This window comes from Taudactylus pleione, unplaced genomic scaffold (genome assembly GCF_031769625.1).
Source record: "Taudactylus pleione unplaced genomic scaffold, aTauple2 ptg000021l, whole genome shotgun sequence".
Lineage (NCBI taxonomy): Eukaryota > Metazoa > Chordata > Amphibia > Anura > Myobatrachidae > Taudactylus > Taudactylus pleione.
Window position 1 is genome coordinate 9,820,519 of NW_028284423.1, and position 18,819 is coordinate 9,839,337.

Sequence of the window (18,819 nt, forward strand, 5' to 3'; positions counted from 1 at the left end):
CAGCACTGCATAGGGAGACCATTACTGGGCTGCACTACATAGGTGGCACTGCATAGGGGGACCTCTCCAGAGGGCACTGCACAGGGGGACCACTACTGGGGGAACCGCATAGGGGAGCGGCAGCTGGGGCTGGCATAGGTGCTGGGGGAGTGGTACATTTTAATTTGGGGGGGCACCAACAGTTATCTTGCCTCTAGGCACCTGGGATGAAGTTATGCCACTGATTTTGATAATTGTGGACCATATCAATATTCTATGTAATACAGTGGCGTAACTATAAATTTTGCTCCCCCCTGCCAAAAAAAGTTTCTAGCACTCCCCTTCCCCCCATATATATATATTTTTCTGCAGTCACAGTACAGCAATGTGCTGAGTGTTCTGACCAGGGGGCCCCTGAAATAGGGGGGCCTGCGTAACTCTTAATCTGGCCCTGCTGATGCCCCCAAATCACCGCTGGGTCTGCAGGGGCTGTTGCTACGCCACTGATGTAATATTTATCTATTTACACTGCTTGTTCTCAGTGGTACACAGCACCAGTCCCTTTCTTTAGGTATAATTTTAAATTCTCAAACCAGTTTAAGTAAGTTGTAAGCACGTTAGTGAAAATCACAGCACACAATATGTCCAAAGCTGGAATTGTTGTTACCTTTTTTTAATAAGACCAGCGAGCAGCCAACAAGAAGAGACAGGGTTCTAATGTGTTCTTAGAAAGCTTAGATAGTTCAGTTGTATCCCTTACTGGTTATATTTTGTATGTATATTTATTATGGGATGTTTTTCTGACCACTGTTGTAATTTATATGAAATAAATGTTTGATACAGAAAGTTTGTTTTTATAGATTCTGTCCCCTACAGTCTATCTTGTTCAAAGAGGAGTGTGCTACTGCTCAGACCCCAGTCTTCCTGTCCGTACAGAGAGGCTTTGTGCTCTGGGCCCGATTCAGACCCACTCGCTAGATGCGTTCGCATGCAGCCAAAGTATGCAAATCCTGCAATCGCACAGCAAGGCACACCCCCTAAATATGTCTTAGCGTGTGATCGCGGTATGAATGTAGACGCCCACCAGCCTGTCTTAAGACGCCCAGTTATACATGACATCTCCAGGATGTGTATGCAACCATCGGTAACATCGAGTACCATCGGAAGCATTTGCAGTACTTGTGGCTGACCATACCCTACCACAAGCACTGCGAGTGCTTCAGTGTGAATTTCAACCATGGGAAGTGTACTATGATGCTGCATCTTAATTATGTATGCTGAAATGGCATTAAGACACTCAGGCATGCCTGCGTTCGCACCACCACTCCCCCGTTTCCATCGACCATCCCCTGTCACCACCCACAATTGGCTCGACCTGTCACTCATTCTAGTGAGGTGGACGCTTCCCAATTGCATGGACTAGTTCGTGCATGTGCTCTGCAATGCATATGCATGTGCACATTGCAAACATCGGCAGGCTGCATGCGAACGCATCCTAGTGAGCAGGTCTGAATCGGGCCCTCTGTCCCAAGATGGCCACCATAATAACTACTAAGCATGTGCAGGTGCCATCTTGCCTGTACTGTACAGAGTGATATCGTGGAAGAAAAACGTCTCCTTCTTAGCTCCTATAGAGAACCTGGTTACTACATGCTATAAAGACCTTGGCCTTTCCAAATATCCTCTCTGTGCAGTTCAAAGCTCCACCCCATGCTCTTGATGCCCCACCCACAGGCACAGAAGCTCCACCCCCAAGTCCTGCTTAAGCAGGTTGTCCATTGTTGTGTCCCCCAGGTGACCAGAAGCTCAGGTCCACAGGTCATCTAAAGCTTCCCCCCACCTTCCTCTGCAACTGGGCTGACACAGCTGGCCCTGGACATAGAAATTATGAGGCCGGGGTGGAGCGCTGTCACCAGCCGAAAACAGCATGCATAACCAGGTCAGTGTAATGCATGAAACCTATGTATGTGTGTATCTATATGTGCATGTGTATCTGTGTGTGTATGTATATGTGTGCATTTGTATGTATGTATATGTATGTCTATGTGTACATATATATATGTCACTAAACGTCTCCTCTCTTTATACCATCATACCACATGATCTAGGTATAAAAGCTGTAAGGAATCTTTTGGGTATTACTTCCTGGTCAGGCCCTCCAAATGAATTTATTTTACAATTATTAGAGTTGGTACTCATGAACAATCACTTTATGTACGACAAGGATTTTTATATCCAGGTTAAGGGTACCGCAATGGGCTTGAATTTCGCAATATCTTATGCGAATGCTTTTATGCATGAGTTTGAATCCAGCTATATCTTACCTGTATATGGGGCAGATATCAAGTATTACAAATGTTATATTGAATGACATTTTTTTGCTGTGGAATAACACTGAGGACACATTTAAAAATATGGTTTGCGAATTCAACAGCTTGGACAGACCGGTCAAATTTACATACACTTACAGTGCTACCTCATTGAACTTTTTGGATTTGACAATATACAGAGATGGCCAACATGTACCATAAAAACACGGACAGAAATACATTACTTTACGCAACAAGCAACCATCCACCACATCTGAAAGACAGCCTTCCAACATCTCAATTCTTGAAAGTTTTCGAGAACAATACTAATTGTATATTGGCAGAAAAGCAAATTCTAGAGGTGAAACATAGATTTCTACAGAGAGGGTACTCCAGGAAAGTTGTTGAGGGTTGCCTCACCAGGGCAAGAAAAAAACTACGGGCCTCCCGGCAAAAACAGCAAAAGAAAAATTGCATGGTGTTTGTAACACAGTATGATGAGAAATCAAATATTGTTTACAATACAGTCAAAAAACACTGGCCAAACATTGCTTTCGAGAATTACAGCGATCTCCATTGATGGCATACAGGCATGGTAAAAATCTTAAACAACTTTTGATGCACCCTAAGGACCGCCCATGCGAGGTCAATACTATTTGACTCAACACCAATAAAATGGGCTGTGTGAAATGCAGTGGTTGTGTAACCTGTAGATCCATGCTAGTGGGTGACACTTTTCCACATCCACACACTGGCAGACCCATCAAGATCCGCTATAAATTACATTGCGTGATGGATCACGTGATTTACATACTTAATTGCCCATGCAGCCTAGCCTACGTTGGCATGACCACCCATAATTTTAGGGAGCGCATGGCAAATCACAGGTGCTCCATTCGGCAGGCAATGAAGAATGGCGACTCTGACAAACTGGTCGCTAAACACTTCATTCAACTTGAACATCAAGTCTCTAGCTTGACTTGCTGTATAATTGATTGGGTCCCTAAACCAATTAGAGGTGGTGATTGCTCTCTGCTTTTGAAAAAAAGCAGAGAGTCAAAGCGGATATTTTTCTTGAACACTTTAGCCCCTAATGGGCTCAATGAGAACAACATCTTAAATATATTTTTACAATGAATACTAGTGTTTCGTCCTCAGCCACTCCAATCTCCTGCATTTAATTTTACTTTACTTTATTTTTATTTTATCTTTTTATGCTGATTATAACTATTATTATCATCATTATGTCTTTTTTGGCATACACATTCACTCGGGTGAACATGCATAAATATGTGTTTTAAGCTCTAAGCACTTCTTTTGTAGTTGTAATTTGAGTTGATACTATAGTATATTTGTCTATATATGTTGTCATGTGTGGCTTATTCACACATGGCATTTTAGTATTTAATGTTTATACTTTAATCATACCATGACTAGACCCTCACATGCAGTTCCACCTCTATTATATTGCCTGCCTTATAGGATATTATTAAGGTCTTTTGGATAGCAATGCACTATGGGAGTTGTAGCTTAATTCCATATGTCTGAGCTCATTATTGCTAGTCATGTTCACTATCCCATTTGTGTATTCTGTGTCCATCTACCGTGGACACTATCATGCTCCTCTGCCTCTTGGTTGTAATTTTTGACAACTGATTGTTACAGCACATGTCTAATTGTGTTCAGTATATTTTCTCCGGACCGGAAGTGAAGTTTTTGCGGTTCACCGAAACCGGAAGTGATGTCTTTTTTGCCCTTAGTGTGCGTTCCATGTAGATTACAGGTGTTGTGCATTGTGGAAGTCGTTAGTGGGAATTAAGTGAGGGATATAGTGACCTGGAGCTGTATGGTAAGTAGTCTGCTGTTGGTCTGGAGAATCTGTTTGTACCATCTATCTGATGTTGTGTTGCTGACAGTCTTGAGAAAGGTCCCTATTGGAGACCGACACATTGACTATTTTATGAAGCTAAATCATTAAAGTATTGCTTTCTATCCTGTGAGTAACCCTTATTACCCTCTCTATATTTTGGACTTTTTTTGCTTAAAGCCTGCCTTGTGGGAATACAACCCAGTCGATCTGAGGATAAGAGTGCTGCCTATACATGACTATATATATATATATATATATATATATATATATATATACACAGGTTGAGTCTCCCATATCCAAATATTCCGAAATACGGAATATTCCAGAATATGGAATATTTTTAGCATGACTGAGAAAGTGAAACCTTTGCTTTCTGATGCTTCAAACTACACAAACTTTCTTTAAAGCACAAATTATTAATAATATTGTATAAAATAACCATCAGGCTGTGTGTATAAGGTGTATATGAAACATAAACGCATAGATTTGGGTCCCATTCCCAAGATATTTCATAATTGTATGCAAATATTCCAAAATCCGGAATATTCCGATATCCAAAATACCCCTGGACCCAAGCAATTTGGATATGGGAGACACAACCTATATATATATATATATATATATATATATAGTGTGTGTATGTATTTTATGTATACTTTGTGAACCTTGAAAAAAGAGCCTGGAGGCTCTGAAATGGCAGATTCTATGCTAATATAGATCGTCTTTTGCTACAGATTTGGCGTGCCGCAGTTCTTTCTTTCCTACGTTTCTATGCACCACTAAGGGCACCCAAGCAGCTTGGTCATATAGTCAGGAGTGCCAGTCTATATATTTATAAAGCAAGAGAGAGAGCTGCTGTATCAATGAAGGTTGATGATCAATCGCAGGCCTCGGACTATAGCTATGTTGGCCTCCTGCTACAGCCGCAGTCTCAGTGTCTGTGATGGCACGCTGGCTGTGGTGCACATAGTATGGCAGAAGGTGGGAGTGAAGGATGGGGGAGTTAGGAGGGCGCAAGGCTGTGCTGTATTATAGATTTAGGGCCTGATTTATGGTCAGACGCAGATGAGGGATCCCACGCAGTTTTCCAATTATCGGAAAACTGCGCATGTGCAGAACAGATTCTGGGATATCACCTTCAGATCCTCCAAGCTGCAACATGATTGACGTCTTGTGGTGTTTGGGTGGGTGGTGCCTGGGCAGCATTGCCGGAAATGGAGGCGTTACAGGGTTTGTGCCTGTGGATGCAGATTTTCTGGCCTCATAGGCTGCCAGCCTGAATAAGTTGGAGCTTACTCAGACTGGCTGGTGCTTCCGCCATCAAGAATGATAGTCGCAATGGGGATCTGAGGCAGTGTCTGCAGACACTGCACTTCCTTGCAGCTGCCCAATACTGTCTGACCATGAATCAGGCCCATAGATCTGCCAGCAGCTTGCTATCTAATCCCACTTCAGGGGCCATAATCTATTGGTGTGATGTCCTCTGTATTTTATAGTTCTCTGTATTATATGGCACTATTTTCAGTGTTCTTTGTAATGTATGGTGGCCACTTGGATGCTTAGTGTATTATACTGTATGGTGGGCACTGATGGTCTATATGATGGTCTGTATTATATGGCACTCACTACTCTTTACATGGCAGTCACTTATTGCTCTCTGTATTATATGGCATGCACAGGCCCGCCAAAAGCCGCGGCGGGCTCGGGTAACAGGGGGCATGGCCTAATTGTGAGAGGCATAGCCACACCCCCTACCCAGAAAAAACAACAACTTTGTAGCGCCGCGAAGCGGCGCTGGGGAGGGGGGGTGCTCTGAGCCCCCTCAGCTCTGCTCAAAGCCAGGGGGGCGCGATCAGTGTGATCACTCCCTCCATAGGCATAGAAGACTGCTGTGGCTGCTACTCAGCAGCCGCGAGCAGTCTCCGACTGCAGCTCAGCACATGCTGTGTGCTGGGCTGCTGTGAGGGAGGGGGGGCGGTGGCGCTGGACCCAGGCCCCCGCCTGGTGCCTCAAGAAGCCCGGGTAATCTGTACCCTCTCCCCCCCCCTCTCGGCGCCCCTGGGCATGCGCTGCAATGCTCTCTCTATTATATGGCACACACTGCAATGCTCTCTGTATTATATGGCATGCACTGCAATGCTCTCTGTATTATATGGCATGCACTGCAATGCTCTCTTTATTATATGGCACTCACTGCGATGCTCTCTGTATTAAGGGGCACTCACTGCGATGTTCTCTGTATTATACGGCACTCACTGCGATGCTCTCTGTATTATACGCCACTCACTATGGTGCTGTCTGTATTATACATCACTCACTGTGGTGCTCTCTGTATTATATGGCACTCACTGCGATGTTCTCTGTATTATACAGCATTCACTGCGATACTCTCTGTATTATATGGCACTCACTGCAATGCTCTCTATATTATACAGCACTCATTGTGATGCTCTGTGTATTATACAGCACTTACTGTTATGCTCTCTGTATTATAAAGCACTCACTGTGATGTTCTTTGTAGCGTATTGCGGTCATTTGGATGCTTGATGTATTACTGTATATGGCATGTTCTAAAGCTCTGTATTATATAGCAGTTGCTGCAATGTTTTCTACATTATATGTCGGTCACTGTAATGCACTATGTATTATATGGTGATCACTGCAATGTTTTCTGCATTATCTGCTGGTCACTCTGATGCTCTCTATATTATATAGCAGTCACTGCGATGTCCTCTGTATTATATGTCAGTGTATTGCACTCTATATTATATGGAAGTCACTGTGATGCTCTCTGATTTATATTAGGGATGAATGGGTTCGGATTTCCGAAATGCGAACCTCCCCGATCCGAGCAAGGAACTGAGTCAGACTCGGGTTTTCCCGCCTGGCTCAGACCTGAAATCGAGGCAAAACATCATCCTGCTGTCGGATTCTCGCAGTTCCCGTGATCGCCGCCATTTTTCATTCCAGCTGTGGAGTGTGCAGAGTTAGGAGGGAGCTGGGAGCTCAGTGTGTTAGACTGTTATAAAAAAAATAATAATAAAGTACTGCTGGCTGGGAAGGATATTGAATTTAAACCTCTATACGCTCCTGCCTATACCTTCTAAAACCTGCCTATACCTTTTAAAATTTATGCTATTTGCGTACGCAGTCATACAGTAAAATAAAAGCCTTCAGACCTTGAAAATGTGTTTCCAAAGCACAATATATATTATTCAAACAAAGTACAGATAGTTACACGCTGTGATCTAAATACAATTTAACGCAAAGAAATTATACAGACCCAAGGTACAGTTATACATACGCACGCGCTCTGGGATCAGATTCCGGCATCCATAAGAAACCTCCAACAACAGCATCAGCATGAAGACTACAGATTGGGGTCAGAACACACATATATATACCCTTACAGAAATAGACTATACAATATAAAAGTTTGGCATGGTTTCATGGGTTCCCAGTGCAGGTGCATCTGTTACAGGATATTTAACAGGTTGATTCAAATGGACACAGGTCAGCCTCCGACAGCCTATTGTCTCCTCTATTCTCCCTGCATGCAAATCTAAGCTGTTAATTTTACAAAGTACATTTTAGTGTTTTAACTCTCTACTGTTCAGAAGTTGAGAATGCAGGTTGCGATGATACCGGAAAGCTGTTGAGAAAGAGTCGATCAGTACAACACCAAACACTGTTTGCTTATCATGTACTAAACCTTAGCTACCAAATAATCTTTTATTTCACAGCATTAGTAATAAATGAATAAACCCTGGATATTACACTTTGAAGCTATGGAACCTTTTACATGAGTGTGCAGTGTGCAAGTATTATGGGTTTGGGAAAAGATGCTAGTTAACTTGTGGCAGATGCGTACGCATGAAGCTGATAAACAGCGTTCACATACAGTATATCATGCATTTGCTAATGTGCGTTATGTTAACAGCGCAACTGTGCATAATGTGCAGTGTTTATGCATGTGAGTCTATTTATGATGAATTTAATATATATATATATATATATATATATTATATATACATATATATATATATACACACATATATATATATCATCCCTTAACTAACATTTTTAAACTGCAATGCAATGTGTTATGGGCAGTGAGCTTCACTCTCAAACAGGGTGGAGACCCCCCACTGATTGCTGGTGCCATCCTGTCTGGCAGTGAGTTTAAAAGCCTTCTACTGCCTAATTAGGATACCTGTGTCAGTTCTTTTCAAGCAGATTTCTTACCATTGTTCATTCAGTCAAATTCAAGTGTCTGGGCCATATTACAATTGCCACAGATACACCTGTCCACATGCAAAAACACCCACAGTTCCTGGTGTATTGTCTTTTCTAATTACTTTTCTCAGGAGGCTGTTTTTCTAGTTGTTTTGGTATTTTTCTTTGCAAGGTTGTCCCCTGAATGGGCCTGTGATGGCTTCTAAAAGGATTACCAAAAACATTGCCATCTGTACTTAGCTCGTGAGTTGTAACTTAAAATGGCACTGGACGGCCATTCGCAAAATGGCGTCATGCAGATTCTTATTTTTAAGATGGAGTCTGGTTTCCATTCGCAAAATGGCGTCGCTCCAAGCTAATTTTACACTGATTCTGTCTCAGCCACTAAACCAGCTTCGACACTGGCTTCTGTGAAGAGGGAGGAAGGGTGCTGTTGCTGACGCTTACCATAGGGCTGGCTGGCTGGCTACTGTTGTCTATATAGAATGCATAGGGGCTGGCTGGCTACTGTTGTCATTGTCCATATAGGGACTGGCTGGCTACTGTTGTCCTTGTCCATATAGGGGCTGGCTGTTGTCCTGTCCATAGGGGCTGGCTGGCTGTAGTGCTGTGTTGTCCAGGGGGTGCTCTGTCCTTCAGGGGTGCTCTCTTCACCCACCCCCAGTGTGAAAAGCTAGCCTGGCTGGCTGGCTACTGTTGTCCATATATACATAGGGGTTGGCTGGCTACTGTTGTCCTTGTCCATATATTGGCTAGATGTTGTCCTGGCCATAGGGGCTGGCTGGCTGTAGTGCTGTGTTGTCCAGTGGCTGCCCTGTCTGCTGTAGCGGTATGCTCTTACAAATAATTTTTACAGGGGGTGCCCTGTCTGCTTTAGGGGTACGCTCAAACAAATAATTGTTAAAGGGGGTGCCCTGTCTGTTGTAGCGGTACACTCTTACAAATAATTTTTACAGGGACTGCCCTGTCTGCTGTAGCAGTATGCTCTTACAAATAATTTTTACAGGGGGTGCCCTGTTTGCTGTAGCGGTATGCTCTTACAAATAATTTTTACAGGGGCTGCCCTGTCTGCTATAGCAGTACGCTCTTACAAATAATATTTACAGGGGCTGCCCTGTCTGCTATAGCGGTACGCTCACACAAATAAATTTTACAAGGGGTGCACTGTCTGCTGTAGGGGTACGCTCTTACAAATAATTTTACAGGGGCTATTCACTCCATAAAAATAATGGAGGACAAAAATTTGGAGGATAAAAATAAAATTTGGAAAAATCAAGAACCACTTCCTCCTAGTGCTGAAGCTGCTGCCACTAGTCATGACATAGACGATGAAATGCCATCAACGTCATCTGCCAAGGCCGATGCCCAATGTCATAGTAAACAGCATGTAAAATCCAAAAAGCCAAAGTTCAGTAAAATGACCTTAAAAAATTAATTTAAATCGTCTGAGGAGAAACGTAAACTTGCCAATATACCATTTACGACACTGAGTGGCAAGGAACGGCTAAGGTCCTTCCCTATGTTCATGACTTGTGGTTCAGCTTCACATGACGATGGAAGCCCTCCTCCTCCCAGAAAAATGAAAAGAGTTAAGCTGGCAAAAGCACAACAAAGAACTGTGCATTCTAAGAAGATATCACAAATCCCCAAGGAGAGTCCAAGTGTGTGGGCGCCGGCGGTTGCATTGCCTGACCTTCCCAACACTGGATGGGAAGAGGTGGCTCCTTCCACAATTTGCATGCCCTCTGCAATTGCTGGAAAGAGCACCCACAGTCCAGTTGCTGATATTCAAATTGAAGATGTCACTGTTAAAATACAACAGGTGAGGATATTGGTGTAGCTGGTGCTGAGGAGGAAGTTGACGAGGAGGATTCTGATGGTGATGTGGTTTGTTTAAATCAGGCACCCGGGGAGACAGTTGTTGTCCGTGGGATGAAAAAGCCCATCATGGTCATTCCTGGGCAGAAGACCAAAAATTTCAGTCCAAATCCAGACAACTACTGTCTTGCCATATGTAGCTTATGTAAAGGTTTAATAAGTAGTGGTAAGGACGTTAACCACCTAGGAACATCTTCCCTTATACATCACCTGCAGCGCGTTCATAAAAAGTTACTACCAAGTTCAGAAACTGTGGCTAAGACTGTAAGCAGTCCAGGGACACCTAAATCCCTTTTTCCTATTGTATCCAAGTGCCTGCAAACCACACCATCAACTCCCTCCTCATCAATTTCCTCCTCAATCAGGATCAGAAGTAGTCCTGCAGGCCATGTCACTGGCATGACTGACTCCTCTCCTATCCGGGATTCTTCGGAGGATCCTGCATTGCTACGCCTACTGCTGCCACTGCAGCTGGGAGTCATTCATCATCCCAGAGAGGAAATTGGAACACCACTACTTCTTTTACTAAGCAATTGACCCTCCAACAGTCTTTAGCAAGGAGGATGAAGTACAACAGCAGCCATCCTGTTGCAAAGTGGATAACTGAGGCCTTGACAGCTATGTTGGTGTTAGACGCGCCTCTGGTATCTGCCATTAGTGCAGTGGGCACAAAGCAACAACAGCAGCGTCACCAGTATCAGCATCTCAGAAACGCCAGCTCATTCCAAGGCAGGCTACGCTGTGTATCACCAGTTTCAGTAAGAGGCACACCGCCGACAACCTCTTAGAGAAACTGAGGGAAATCATCGCCCAATGGCTTACCCCACTTAGACTCTCCTGGGGATTTGTGATATCTGACAATGCCACCAATATTGTGCGGGCATTAAATCTGGGCAAATTCCAACACATGCCATTATTTGCTCACACAATAAATTTGGTGGTGCAGAATTTTTTTAAAAACGACAGGGGTGTGCAGGAGACGCTTTGGATCACCCGAAAAATTTCAGGCCTCTTTCACCATTCAGCGACTGCGTGCCGAAGACAGGAGCGCCAGCAAACACTCTTGAACCTGCCCTGCCATCACCTGAAGCAAGCGGTTGTAATGTGGTGGAACTCAACCCTCTATATGCTTCAGAGGATGGAGGAGCAGCAAAAGGCAATTCAAGCCTATACATCCACCTATGACATAGGCAAAGGAGGGGGTATGCACCTGACTCAAGCACAGTGGAGAATGATTTCCATGTTGTGCAAGGTTCTCCAGCCCTTCAAACTTGCCAGTCCAGACGCTGCCAGAGTCTGTTTTTTAGTGCAGCCAAGAACCTTGTCAGTGAAAGGAGTAGGAGGTTGCTTCCACAAAATGTCGAGAAGATGATGTTCATCTAAATGAATGATCAATTCTTCCGGGAGGACCAGCCTCCAGAAAGTACAGAGGGATCTGTGGTGGTGGATTCCAGCAAGGACGAATTAATACTCTGTGAGGATGAGGATGTAAACAACACTGAAGAGGGTGAGGAATCGGTGGATGAGGATGAGGATGACATCTTGCCTCTGTAGAGTCAGTTTGTGCAGGGATAGATTAATTGCCAGCTTGTTTTGTGGGGGCCCAAATGAACCAATCAGTTCAGCCACAGTCGTGTGGCAGACCCTGGCGCTGAAATGATTGGTTTGTTAAAGTGTGCATGTCCTGTTTATACAACATAAGGGTGGGTGGGAGGTCCCAAGGACAATTCCATCTTGCACTTCTTTTTTTCTTTGCATTATGTACTCTTTGCAGCCTAGTTTTTCAAACTGCCATCATGTCTGCCACTGCAGTGCCACTCTTAGATGGGCCAGGTGTTTGTGCCGCCCACTTTGGTCACTTAGCATAGTCATCCAGCTATCTCGGTGCAACCTTTTGGCCTAAAAACAATATTGTGAGGTGGGAGGTGTATGAGGTTAATAATAGCATAGGAACAAAAAAAGAAAAAATTCTGTGATTTTAGCTATTTTATGGTTTTTTAAAAAAAATACAGATCCAAACACAACAAAACACACAACCCAGAAGGTTGGCTTTGGCAAAACCAATCCAGATCCAAAACACGAAGAAAGATCCAGATCCAAAACCAAAACACAAAACCAGAAAAGTGGCCGGTGCACGTCCCTAATTTTATATATATATATATATATATATATATATATATATATATATAATGTAATATTCCGTATTTTGGAATAATTGCATTTCATAATGAAATATCTTGGGAATGGGACCTTATACACACAGCCTGCAGGTCATTTTATACAATATTTTCAATATTATTGTGGCTCAAGCAAAGTTTGTGTACACACATGAGATTCATTTATGTTTCATATACACCTTATACACGCAGCCTGTAGGTAATTTTACAATATGTTTAATAATTTGTGCCTTAGACAAAGTTTGTGTACATTGAACCATCAAAAATCAAAGCTTTCATTATCTCAGTCATGCCAATATTATTCCGTATTTCGTAATATTTCGTATTTCGGAATATTTGGATATGGGAGACTCAACCTGTATATATATATATATATATATATATATATATATACATATATATATATATATAAAATCTCTCTCTCACACGTACACACAAGGATATCTTATAAAATAGATTACATAACTGGTACTGCAGGTGAGGGTGTAATTGATTTTGAATTTCTAGCCAGAGTGAGGATGTACAAAACTGTCCCCCATCTCCGGGAGGAGATATTTGTATGGACCACCACATCACCAATATTTTGACTGTGTCTGTATCAAGGTTACCACAAATCTACCAGGTTGTTGCCTTGCTACAGGCATGGTAAAAGTTAACGTACAAAAAAGAATTACAGATGCACAACTCCAACATTACTAATTATATATAATACATTTTGCAATAGAATTTTGCAAATAATAAAAGAGGTTTTGGCATAATCATGGCCATGGTTATGGGCCTACCCACCGCGTCCAGGTAACCTCTGAGGGTAGGTCCCTACCATGCTGGGGTTGAAATCCAGAGCGCAGGACACCCCCAAACCACCCCAGCTGAGCCTCCCTAGGGTATCATTCTAACGAGGAAAGGTGAAGTGTAAAAAGGTGTAGGATAGAGGGGTATAAGGTAAAAAAAATAAAATATATATATACAATCAGGTCCATAAATATTGGGACATTGATAGAATTTTCAGATTTTGGCCTCTATTCACCACCACAATGGTTTTGAAATGAAACAAACAAGATGTGCTTTAACTGCAGACTTTCAGATTTAATTTGAGGGTAATTACATCCAAATCGGGTGAACGGTGTAGGAATTACAACAGTTTCAATATGTGCCTCCCACTTTTTAAGGGACCAAAAGTAATGGGACTATCAACTCAACAGCTATTTCATGGACAGGTGTGAGCTATTCCCTCGTTATTTCATTATCAATTAAGCAGGTAAAAGTTCTGGAGTTGATTCTAGGTGTGACATTTGCATTTGGAATCAGTTGCTATCAACTCTCAATATGAGATCCAAAGAGCTGTCACTATCAGTGAAGCAAGCCATCATTAGGCTGAAAAATCAAAACAATCCCATCAGAGAGATAGCAAAAACATTAGGTGTGGCCAAATCAACTGTTTGGAACATTCTTAAAAAGAAAGAACGCACCAGAGAGCTCAGGAACACCAAAAGACCCGGAAGACCATGGAAAACAACTGTGGTGGATGACAAAAGAATTATTTCCCTGGTGAAGAAAAACCCCTTCACAACAGTTGGCCAAATCAAGAACACTCTCCAGGAGGTAGATGTATATGTGTCAAAGTCAACAATCAAGAGAAGACTTCACAAGAGTGAATATAGAGGGTTCACCACAAGATGCAAACCATTGGTGAGCCACAAAAACAGGAAGACCAGATTAGAGTTTGCCAAACAACATCTAAAAAAGCCATTACAGTTCTGGAACAACATCCTATGGACAGATGAGACAAAGATCAACTTGTACCAGAGTGATGGGAAGAGAAGAGAAGGAAAGGAACTGCTCATGATCCAAAACATACCACCTCATCAGTGAAGCATGGTGGTGGTAGTGTCATGGCGTGGGCATGTATGGCTGCCAATGGAACTGGTTCCCTTGTATTTATTGATGATGTGACTGCTGACAAAAGCAGCAGAATGAATTCTGAAGTGTTTTTCGGGCAATATTATATGCTCATATTCAGTCAAATACTTCAGAACTCATTGGTAGGTGCTTCACAGTGCAGATGGACAATGACCCGAAGCATACTGCATAAGCAACCAAGGAGTTTTTTAAGGCTAAAAAGTGGAATGTTATGCAATGGCCAAGTCAATCCCCTGACCTGAATCCGATTGAGCATGCATTTCACTTGATGAAGACAAAACTGAAGGGAAAATGCCCCAAGAACAAGCAGGAACTGAAGACATTTGCAGTAGAGGCCTGGCAGAGCATCACCAGGGATGAAACCCAGCGTCTGGTGATGTCTATGCGTTTCAGACTTCAGGCTGTAATTGCCTGCAAAGGATTTGCAACAAAGTATTAAAAAGTGAAAGTTAGATTTAGGATTGTTTAGTTTGTCCCATTACTTTTGACCCCTTAAAAAGTGGGAGGCACATATAGAAACCGTTATAATTTCTACACCGTTCACCTGATTTGGATGTAATTACCCTCAAATTAAATCTGAAAGTCTGCAGTTAAATCACATCTTGTTTGTTTAATTTCAAAGTCATTGTGGTGGTGAATAGAGGCCAAAATATGAAAATTCTGTCAATGTCCCAATATTTATGGACCTGACTGTGTATATATATATATATATATATATATATATATATATATATATATACACAGTCAGGTCCAAAATAAATGAACTGTCTTTTTTGCCATTTTAAAAAAAATTATGGGAATGCGGGACCGTGGCAGCAATGGTTAACTTTTACCATATATATATATATATATATATATATATGTGTATATATATATATATATATATATATATATATATATGGTAAAAGTTAACCATTGCTGCCACGGTCCCGCATTCCCATAATTTTTTTTAAAATGGCAAAAAAGACAGTTCATTTATTAATTTACTGCAATGGTTAGGGATGTGGGATGGGCACTTATAGAAATATGCCAAAATCAGCGAACAATTTTGGATTTTTTTCCTTATCTTATTAATCTAAAGGAAAGGCAGACCATGCAGTTCTCACTCACAATTTTTTTTTTGTTATAGCTCCACTATAAAGTGGTTGAAGGTAGATGTCACCTATGCCCTTCATGGAGATAGCCACACAAACTATGTTGATCACACCCATATACTATGCATGCCCCCACATCACTAGTCACATCACCACAGCGCTTATCAAACTCCCCTGCGGTGGCACACAATATGCCCTTCATAAATTTAAGCTCCAGGCCCATGTGGACCTTAATCTGGCACTGCCACTGGTTAAGTAACTGGGCTGTTCATAGTTTCAGTCATCCGGTGGTATGTGCTTACATAACTCAATCAATGGCAACAACTGCACTGACATAATTTCCAAGATATATTTATAGACCATCTATAGTGTTAATTATTAATCCTGTATTAGATACACTATACAGCAGGGCCAGCCTGGGGCTAATAATAGGCCCTGGCATTTAAAACACACAGGCCCACCTCACGTCAGCATCTGGTTCCTGGCACCGACTCCTCCCCTTAATATTCCTGACTCCTTCCACTTCCTAGTTTATGCTCTTACAAACATAATTTATATTAGAGCAACTTGCAAGTGTACATTATTCTCTGTAGTAAAAAACACACACTACAGAGCTCATCCTGCAGGGGATTCATACATGTGCCATAGTCAGAGCTTTGGTATTTGGTAGGTTTTGTTAGGTAAAGCTGGCACTACATTGGTGTAGGTCATACACAAAGAAAGCAGAAGGCATTTTCCCAATTGACAAAGCCCTTTCTTAGCAGTTGTAGGAATTATTTAGGGAAGGGGTACTGAACGCAGAGGACACAGCTGTGTACACCAAAGCAAAGCCGTAACTACACATTTTGGTGCCCTGTGTACAAAAAGAGCATTGGTGTGACTATCCGCAAGTGAATCAGGCAAAAAACAGGTGTGAACTCACTGGGAAGGGGCGTGAACACATTATTGTACCCCCAATTCAAATTTTGGTACACAGCATTGCCCATTTGTCACATTACACTGCAAAGTAGTGTCCCTTAGTGACATTACACTGCACATTCATGCCTCTTATTCACATTATGTCACACAGAGGAGTTCCTTAGTCATGTTAAATCACATAGTAGTGCCCATTCACATTACACAGAACCCATTCATGTTATGCCAAATAGTAGTACTTCTTATACACATTATGCCACACAGTAGTAGTGCCCTTTATAAAACATTATGCCATGCAGTAGTAGTGCCCCTTATACATTATGCCCCTTATAACACATTATGCCACACAGTAATGCCCCTTATAGTACATTATGCCACACACATTATGCCTCACACAGAAATGCCCCACACAGTAATGCCCCTTATAACACATAATATCCCTCATTACCCCTCCCCACTTCACCCGCTCACCTTATCCTTCTGTGTCTCCAGCATCCAATCGGACCCGGTCAGTGTCACGGGGGAAGGAAGGGGCCTGGGAGGCAGCAGAATGCCCAGCCATCCGCAGCAGCCCTTGAGAATGACAGCACCCCGCTGCCCTTATTCTAATCTGTCGTTCCCGGGGATCTGTCCCAGCCTCCCTGCAGAGAGTGAGACACCTGCTTCTGTCATTCAAATAGGTGCCGGATGTGAGCCAATTGTAGCTCGAGGAATGGCAGCCAATCAGCAGTGGCTGCCGGTCCACAAGCTCCCATTGGCTCGCAGCCAGCACTAGATTAGAATGTCATTTTCAAGGGCTGCTGTGGATGGCTGGGCGGATGGCCGGATGGCCATGCGGCAACAAGTTCAAAGCTCCTGCCACCCGGCCCCCCTCCATGAAATTGGTAGGGCCGGACCAGCCCATCTGGCCATCGGCCCTTCTGGCATTTGCCAGAACTGGGCAGTCAGGGCCCTGCTATTCAGTGTACAAGGAGACCGATGTGTACACAGATGTCCAGGGCCAGTGCTAGGTTATTATGCACCTTCCCCAAGAATCCCCAACAGTAAAGCAACCTGAGACCATTCATGTGTGGGGTTGCTTCTCAGCCAAGGGAGAGGGCTCCCTTACCAAAACATCCTTCAAGAGCAACTTCTCCCAACCATCAAAGAACAGTTTGGTGACAAACAATGCCTTTTCCAGCATGATGGAGCACCTTTCCATAAGGCAAAAGTGATAACTAAGTGGCTTGTGGAACAACACATCAAAATTTTGAGTCCATGGCTAGGAAACAACCCAGACATTAATCCCATTAAGAATTTGAGGTCAATCCTCAAGAGGCGGGTGGACAAACAAACACCCACAAATTCTGACAAACTCAAAGCATTGATTAGGCAAGAATGGGCGGCCATCAGTCAGTATGTGGCCCAGAAGTTGATTGACAGCATGCCAGGGCGAATTGCAGAGGTCTTGAAAAAGAAGGGTCAACACTGCAAATATTAACTCTTTGCATAAACTTAATGTAATTGTCAATAAAAGCCTTTGACACTTATGAAATGATTTGTAATGTTACTTCAGTATACCATAGTAACATCTGCCAAAAAGGTCTAAAAACACTCAAGCAGCAAACTTTGTGAAAACCAATACTTGTGTCATTCTCAAAACTTTTGGCCATGGATGTATGTATATATATGATGGATGTTGTCAGAAAGGCGCTATACATTTGTGAAACCAAACAGGTACTAAATGCATCTAAAATAAACTGCATCCATAAAGTACAAACAGTATAGTGTTGAATAACTACTCCAACGTGGACAACAGCACCTCCCCTCAGTGATGGGTGGTTTGTGGTCTTCTAGGGAGAAAAGGCAGCTAGGAAACCAGCTCAGTCCCCCACACTCTACATGAAACCCTCTCAGTCCCTAATAAACACACTACAGGAATCCTACTCGCCCCCAAGCACTACACAAAACTTGGGCAACCTCTCACACACAGGAAACCCGCTCAGTCCCCCATAAACTACAGGAAAACCGCATGACCCAAATACTACACAACACTCACTCAGCCCCCAACACACTAAAGGAAACCATACTCACCACCCCCTCCCCCCCCACTCATACACACACTACAGGAAACCCACTCAGTCCCCACACACTACAGGAATCCCACTCAGTCCCCACACACTACAGGAAACCCACTCAGTCCCCACACACTATAAGAATCCCACTCAGCCCCCCAAGCACTACAGGAATCCCATTCAGCCCCCCAAGCACTACCGGAATCCCACTCAGCCCCTATGTACTACAGGAAATCCATGTAGACCACCACACACTGTAGAAAAGCTGCTCAGCCCCCATATTCTATAGGAAGCCCACTCAGCCCCCCACACAGCAGGAAACCAGTTCAGTCCCCCAAACTCTACAGATACCTGCTCAGCCCCCAAATTCAACAGGAAACCCACTCA